This window comes from Malus domestica, chromosome 15, assembly GCF_042453785.1.
Source record: "Malus domestica chromosome 15, GDT2T_hap1".
Classification (NCBI taxonomy): Eukaryota; Viridiplantae; Streptophyta; class Magnoliopsida; order Rosales; family Rosaceae; genus Malus; species Malus domestica.
Genome location: NC_091675.1, coordinates 53,102,976 through 53,111,392, shown reverse-complemented (window position 1 = coordinate 53,111,392; position 8,417 = coordinate 53,102,976). Strand labels below are relative to the sequence as shown.

The 8,417-nt window shown below is 38.8% G+C and overlaps 1 long non-coding RNA gene across 1 annotated transcript; it reads left to right on the top strand.

Moving 5' to 3' along the window:
* Nucleotides 1-2,317: 2,317 nt before the first annotated feature.
* On the top strand, nt 2,318-4,070 carry LOC139192392 (uncharacterized). Its single transcript, XR_011576536.1, has 4 exons — nt 2,318-2,370; nt 2,460-2,559; nt 3,087-3,153; nt 3,863-4,070. It is a non-coding gene; the product is annotated as an uncharacterized lncRNA (long non-coding RNA).
* The last annotated feature ends 4,347 nt before the right edge of the window (nt 4,071-8,417 follow it).

Genomic DNA, 8,417 nt, shown 5'->3' with positions numbered 1-8,417 from the left:
CTTCGAACTTTGCAATTTGCACCGTAGTTCTTGCAAACCCGGAGCTGCTTCCAAAAGGATTTTCATCTTGCCCATCTGACATCTTTGGCAACTAGACAGTACCCAAGAGCAACCAGTGCTCTGATACCAATTGTTGTGCTAGGATAGCACCAAACCCGTTGGAACCAACTCAAGCTAACCCACAGGAAATTTACCAAATGAAATGCAAGAACAAAATATAAAAGACACCAAGATTTTAACGAGGTTCCTCAACAGTCAGTGTAACTGGAGTACGTCCTCGGAGCAGTAGGAGCTCACCTAATAATCCACTATCAACCAAATGGGAGTTTACAAAGTGTTGGCAATCTCACAACCCAAATAACCCAATACACCCAATAACTCTCACACTCTAAAGAAACAAATAGAGAAAGAAATATAGTGATTAATTTCTTCTCTATACAAAGCTCAAAACTATTACAACAATAACATTTTGATGGAGTGAGAACTATCCAATGAAAGGAACAACAACTCCTTCTTTGAAAATGGTACTGCAGCAGTACCTTCTTTCTCTCCCTCTCTTCTCTTCGGCTCTCTAATTTTTCTGCTCTCTATTTTTTTTCTCTTCACAACAAAAGCAGCAATTGCTGCTAAATCAATCATTTAAGTCACCCTGTGACTTCCCACATGGACCAAAGAAAACTTTAGACAAATTCACTTTTCTTTTCCCCAAAACAAGGAAACATAATCATGTTGTCCTTTCCCTTTTTTTTTTCTTTTGGTTTGTTTATTAGGAAAGGTGATGGCCACTTGGCCACAATTCAACAGAACACTAAAAGAAATAATATAAAATTGAATAAACAAGGAATGGGTCCTACACCGAGAGGACTCGAAGATGCCAATGCGGAAGTGCCTTGACGCCGAAATTGTATGTCTCGATTCTAAGTCCTGAATGGGGCGCAAAACAAACATGAGTGAACCAATTTGATATATATATATATATATATATATATATATATATATATATATATATATAATAAAACAGTTATCAACGTACTAACCCTCAGGTTTTATGAAAACACATATATCATGATAAACATAGGTTTTCCGAAACCTAGCATGCCGTGCAATGTCTCAAATCATAACTCATATATAATAATCACTAGTGAATGTCCAATATAACACTTCAGGCCCCATGTCGGCTCCTTGTCTCTGAGCAGACAGTCAGAGGAAAACACACTACAGGCCCCATGCCGACTCCCCGTCCCTGTGCTAAATAGCTAGGGGAAACACACTCCAGGCCCTATGCCAACACCAAGCCGTCGCCCGGAACGGACCAGAATCTATCCCTACGTCCTGTAGCGGAATAAGGACCACTAGGTAAGTACAAAACCATTGAACATATATATATTTGAAAAGCAACTTCATAGTGTAAAGTCATCCATCATCTATACTATAAAGAGGTGTTCTAAACGTGTTCTAAATATTATATCGTCATCCATCAGATATTCTATAAGAACACGGGTTATAGGAAAAATAATAATAATTCAAACTAACCTCAATAAGCATGTTATCTCGTAAAACATGTTTTTCATGTATGCATTTCTACTATAAAACATGCATTTTAGAAGGGGTCCACTCACAGTACTTAGCCGCCAAAGAGCCATGCAAACTAGTGAACAAGAAAATGTCACCAATAATTGCCCCTAAGCACATAAAGGGTCCAATTAATAAAACTCTATTATATCAATTGAATTTGGAAAAACAGACATTGGAAACGGATTCAGTAAGTCGAATTACCCTAAGAAGGGTCATGGGTAAATTTCGTAAACGAAATTATTTTAAGGTGGTAGATTGTTACACCCCAGCCCTCATTTTTATTTAAAAATAGTTTTGGTTCTTATTTGGTGAGCCCAAGGGGCCCACCCTATGATTTTGTCCCCCATTTTCCCGTGCTATCTCTTCTCCTCCTCCTTTCCCGTACTCCTTCTCAGCTTTCTCACTCACTCATCTCTTTCTCTCGGACTCTTTCCGATCGACACACACACACACACCCAGTCACCCTCACACCCTAAGATCTTCCCTGGCAAGAACTCGAACCCAGGACAGATGTGTGGTACACCACAGTGGCGGAGACCACTGTTCTTTCCCTCTCTCGTCAACTCAGACCGCCCTTTTCAAGGTAATTTCCTGCCAAATCAGGAAGAGTTGTCCAGCGTGCAAGGTATCAATCTATTTGTCTCACTGAGTACTACAAATTTTCTTTTTGTTTCACCCAATTTCATGGAGTATTGAAGAAGTTATACTCATTTGAATCTTACCTAGTTTCCAGCGACCTTTGTGGCTTTCGAGGCATTTTCCGGCCAAACCACGGTGAGTTAGACGTCGTGCGAGGTACCATTCTCTTCGTCTCTTCGAGAACTATAACTTTCATTGTTTCCCTCGATTTCGTTGAGTATTGACAAAGTTATTGATGTTTAAAGGTTGCCCAGAAATTCTGGCGGAAAGCCCAGTTTTCCCGGCGAACCCGTACCTTCCAGGCCATTTTCCAGCCAACTCCGGCCACGATGATGGGAACCAAGGGTATATTTTGATTCCTTACCTTCGGGGCTTCAATTTGGTATATTGAATGACATGTTTTGGTTGAGTTTTGAGCTCCATCGGAGCTTGGGAATTCTCCGGCCGAAATCCGGCCTTCTCCTCCCTTCCGAGCCCAACCCACCCCTTTTCTTTTAATTTTTGTTTTTTTTTTAATTTAAAGGCCTTGGGCCTTACTTGTGAAGGCCCTAAACCCAAACCCAAGTTCCCATTTTAATTTCTTAGAGGCCTTTGGGCCATTTTCCTTTAGGGCCTTAAACTTTAGGCCATGCACTCAAAACCCTAAACCCTAGCCGGCCTGAACCTTTTATGTGGAATATTTCGTTAGGGAATATTCCATTAGAGAATATTCCGTCAGGGAATATTATCTGGAATATTCTATGGACGTTTACGAAATTTACCCGTGACCCTTCTTAGGGTAATTCGACTTATTGAATCCGTTTCCAACGTCCGTTTTCCCAAATTCAATTGATATAATAGATTTTTATTAATTGGACCCTTTATGTGCTTAGGGGCAATTATTGGTGACGTTTTCTTGTTCACTCGTTTGCGTGGCTCTTCGGCGGCTAAGTACTATGAGTGGACCCTTTCTAAAATGCATGTTTTATAGTAGAAATGCATACATGAAAAGCATGTTTTACAAGATAACATGCTTATTGAGGTTAGTTTGAATTATTACTATTTTTCCTATAACCCGTGTTCTTATAGAATATCTAATGGATGACGATATAATATTTAGAACACGTTTAGAACACCTCTTTATAGTATAGATGATGGATGACTTTATACTATGAAGTTGCTTTTCAAATATATATATATATATATATATATATATATATATATATATATATGTGTGTGTGTTCAATGGTTTTGTACTTACCTAGTGGTCCTTATTCTGCTATGGGACGTAGGGATAGATTCCAGTCCGTTCCGGGCGACGGTTTGGTGTTGGCATAGGGCCTGGAGTGTGTTTCCCTTGGCTATTTAGCACAGGGACGGGGAGTCGGCATGGAGCCTGTAGTGTGTTTTCCTTTGACTGTTTGCTCAGAGACGGGGAGCCGGCATGGGGCCTGAAGTGTTATATTGGACATTCACTAGTGATTATTATATATGAGTTATGATTTGAAACATTGCACGGCATGCTAGGTTTTGGAAAACCTATGTTTATTATGATATATGTGTTTTCATAAAACCTGAGGGTTAGTACGTTGATAACTGTTTTATTATATATATATATATATATGTATATCAAATTGGTTCACTCATATTTGTTTTGCGTCCCCTTCAGGACTTAGAATCGAGGCATACAATCTCGGCGTCAAGGCACTTCCGCATTGGTATCTTCGAGTCTTCTTGGTGTAGGACCCATTCCTTGTTTATTCAATTTTATATTATTTCTTTTAGTGTTCTAGTTAGTTGTATGCTCTGAACACGTTTCTTAAATGCATATTCTTTATTCTTTTATATTTATAAGTCTTATCTATCCCTTGTTTTCAGCATTTGCACTCAATAAATGGCTTTCGTCACCCTCAGATGTCGACCAACACCTGCTTATCCTGGTATTTGGGGAATATCAGGATCGGGTCGTGTCAGCAGGGGACTATGATGGTGATAGTGGAGGCATTGCCGATTCTGGGTTTTCGTCTGTTGGCATGGACCATGTCAGGGTTCATCCCAGGATTCTCCATTCAAGTGCCACCATCGTGGGCTTTGGGAGCTTTTGAGGGAGCTCCTAGACAATGCATTAAATGAGGTTTGTAATGGAGCCAATTATGTTTGTGTTGACAATGACATGGTGAGAAACAAGAAAGATGGTAATGAGATGTTGGTGGTTGAAGACAATTGTGGTGAGATGACTCCTGAAAAGATGCGACAATGCATGTCTCTTGGGTATTCTTCAAAAAGAATGGCACATATACCGTTGGTCAATATATTGTATATATGACGACGGGCCTAAGATGAGTACTATTTGATGCTTGGAGCAGACGTAATAGTGTTTCCTCGTTGTGAGGATGAGAGCTGTTATGAGGCACCGCATTCTTCTATTGAACCCCACCAAGATCCTGCTTCAGATGAAAAAGTCCCTCAAATGCTTACGCGTTCACAGTCAAAGACAGCCGCTACAAATGGAGTGGGGTAAGTTTCTACAGATTGCAATATGTTGAGTGTTCAACCAAGTCCAAAAACAATACAAAAAAACAAAAACTGGGCTTTGGGTACATCTGGGCGCTGATAGGAACGAACATTCCAAATCTATTAACTGTAATATTAACATCTGGCGCTGATCAAAATTGTTGATTTCTTTCGATTTAATTCAGAAAAATAAGACCGAATTCATGGAAACCTGAACTCTAAATTAACTGAGATGTTTGCATGCTGGTGGCTAAATAAAGATCGAATTATAGGGCTATATATAAATGTCATCAATTATCTAAACGTATAAAATACATGACCGGTGAATCATAAATATATTACCGGTTCATCTGTACATTTGAATGACTAAATGATCTCCGAATAAAATAATTTTTTGTGGGGGAGATCTTCAAATGAACATTCACGAATTGGAAGGTTACGGTTATTAAATTTGTATAGTCATACGTTATTAGCAAGGGGGAATGTAAGTATTATTCATATATATATATGGAGAGAGAAAGAAAATATACCTGATCTGGTAAATCAAGAATTCGATGATATATTAGAACCATAGGTGACGTAGATCAGGATCTCCAACCCCAGCACCATCATCCTCTTCGCTTTGGCATTCAGACGAGTCACAAACTTTCATCATTTCTCACTCTCACTCTCTAACTCTAAATCCTAATTAATGAGTAATCAGTCTGAACGTGTGGTAACTTTTATAGGCGAAAAGAAGGAGGGGTAGGTGGTAAACCAAACCAATGGGCGGAATACAAATGGGAAATTTGATTTGAATTCATATAATATCTTTCTACACCTAACTTAAATTTTAAATGTGAATTACCTTTTTTACCCTATTACATAATTACAATCAAGTACAAGATGAAATTAACTATAAAATTAAAATTTATCACTAAACCCACTCAATAATGAAACCCTATCATCACATCAAACCCTACCATCACACAATCTTTATCTTCATTCTAGCTAAAATTCTAAGATGCTTTCATAGAGAAAAACATACTATTCCTGACCGAAGGATAGTGATTTTCAAGTTTTGAATTCTCCAATTAAGGTATGAATCGATTTATGCAATTTTTTTTTCTTTTGATTTCAATTTTTTGGTATTTAGAAACAAAATTAGCGCATTCAATGTGACGCACGCCTAGAAGATAAACCTAAGTTAAAGTCGGTAATAAAATAAATGTTCAATTTATAGCCTAGACTAGAGATGTAATTTTTTTGGCCTTTTGGCTAACAACTATAGCATCCCCATAGATGTATGTACTTGTTTTTGGGAAAACGGTGACTTTATGATCAAATACAGTCTCGTATGGAGAGCACACAACAAACTATCTCTATGCTTTCTAAACTGCACGTTGCCTATTTTGTATAACTTAACCATTGATTCATTGAATATAATTTATAAACTCTAAATAATTAAGCTTGAACTTGGAAAATGTAGAGCAAGGATCGAACATTAGTATTGAGATGATACAATTTGTTAAACTTGACTCAATTGTATATCAGAGTGACCAGTATTGCACCATAACCAGTATCCACCAGGTCCTTGCCTTTGTATATCAGAGTAACAAATATGAAGCAAAAAAAGGATTAAGCACAAGACAAATGTGAGAGATATTGCTCTCTTTAAGCCTTGAATGAGTTGTATAACATTGATTTTGGGTTTTTATTTTTTGAATGGGTGCAAAGATAAATTTTATAAATTGAATTGAGTTTGTGAGGGTAATTTAGGTAGTGAGTTTAGGTTTAAAGAGATATTGATAGTTTAATTAAAAGTAATATGGATGTAGAGAGTAAGTTGGGTATAAAAAGAGGTTTTATGAGTTTGTTGACCCTAAAAACTACCAAACCTACGTGGTGCGCAGGCCAAGTTACTAATGAGCTAACTACATCCTTCGGTTATGTGCGGGGCGTGCCAACTGGTCGGCCGAGCTCGGTCAAGGAGTAAAATGTGTTGATGTCACGTTGAGCGCGCTGCTAACTTCTGCGTCTTGCGATTGCGGTCGAGGAAGGAACTCGTCTCGGCCTTTGGGTTCTAGAGCCTGAAGATAAGGCTGCTAGCTCTGCAAATTTCACGGATCGTTGGCGCCGAATTTGGTCACAGTGATTATATTCGAAGTAGATATAAGTCTTGATCGTGAAGGTGGTTCGGCCGTCAGAATGCCGAACTCTAAATCCCACTTGTGAGTATCTAATCATAAACAACTTGGCTTTCAATATGTCGAGTCCTAGTAGGCTTGTAACACCTCACTTCGCCGAGAAGGCTAATGAGATGACCCCTGCCAATAAGGATTCGAAAAACCTTCTCGGCCGAGACTTGGATAGATAATCAGTCGACCTCGATGCAGTGCTGTTTTCCAAACTGAAGGTGCTCCGCGGACGGCTGATTCTACGGCAACAGTGTTGTTTTCCAAACTGAAAGTGTCACCGGTTACCTTCACAATGCTGTATTCCAGACTGAAGATGTGTTGGTAGAAAAATAAAAATCTCAAGGTTGTTGAGAGAATTTGCGCAGGGCAGATTTGTGTGTTGAATTAGAGACTTTTTCCGTTGCCATTGCATCTGTATTTATAGGGTTAGATATTGTCCTCACGATCGAATTAAAACCATACTCGGATTGGGACTTCTTATTCTGATCCAAACTTATCTCGACCAATCCTACTTCCATTAGGACTTCGAATCCGACCCCCTTTTTAGGTTGTATTCATTTCCAGGCTTAAACGCCCTTACCCGACCGAATATCCTTACTGCATTAGAACTCCCCACCTATCCATCCATTTCGCAATAAGACTCACCTTCTTCCTACTCTTCTGGAATACTCTTTTTCTAATAGGACCTGGCCGACCTTGGTTAGGCGGCCCATAAACCGAACGGCTTATATCGATTCTTGAACAAGGCTTTTAGGTTGAGAATAATTATAAATTCGGCCCAAACCAGTAATTTTGGGCCTAAGCAGAGTTCAAATAAAATTTCCCAATACAAATTCAAGGGTTGGGGACTAGGGTTTTGAAATCAGAGATTTGTTCTTATCTGCAAATTTTGGAAATGCGTTTCTTGATACCATAAATGATTACATAGAGGTGTCCAAGTATTACTCGGGCCTTGGTGTTGTACCGACAGTCCATAAAGTTTGTTTTTGTTGTCATGCTTTCTGTCCAGTATGTTATTTTCTTCATCCTTGGATCCAATAGGTTAGTTTCCTTTTTTTCCCTCTCGCTTGCTCTCTCTCTCTCTCTCTTTCTCTCTCTCTCGTTTCTCTTTTATCGATGTCGTATCGAGATAAGAGTGATGTTCGATGTTGCTGGAGTTGGCTATGTCTCCGTATCTGTCTCTGTGAGACTACTTGGGTTAATATTGCATCAATATAATCCCAACATTCTAGCGACTTGACAACGACCTAAATTGGTACTTGTTGAGGAAAAACTTAGAGTACACAAGTAAACAAATTACTTGTATTACACACACAAAATATTACAACACTCAAAAGGACACAAAGACACACTTTAGAAGCAATGACACTCACTCACTTTCTAGAGACAAACTCTAGATCACTCACACTCCTCCTCACAAGACTACTCTTACTTCTCACTTTCACTTGGTTGCTTGCTTGCTTGCTTGATTACTTCTTTCTTGTTGGTTGATTGCTTTCACAACATCACACACCTATTTATAGGTGGTGTTTG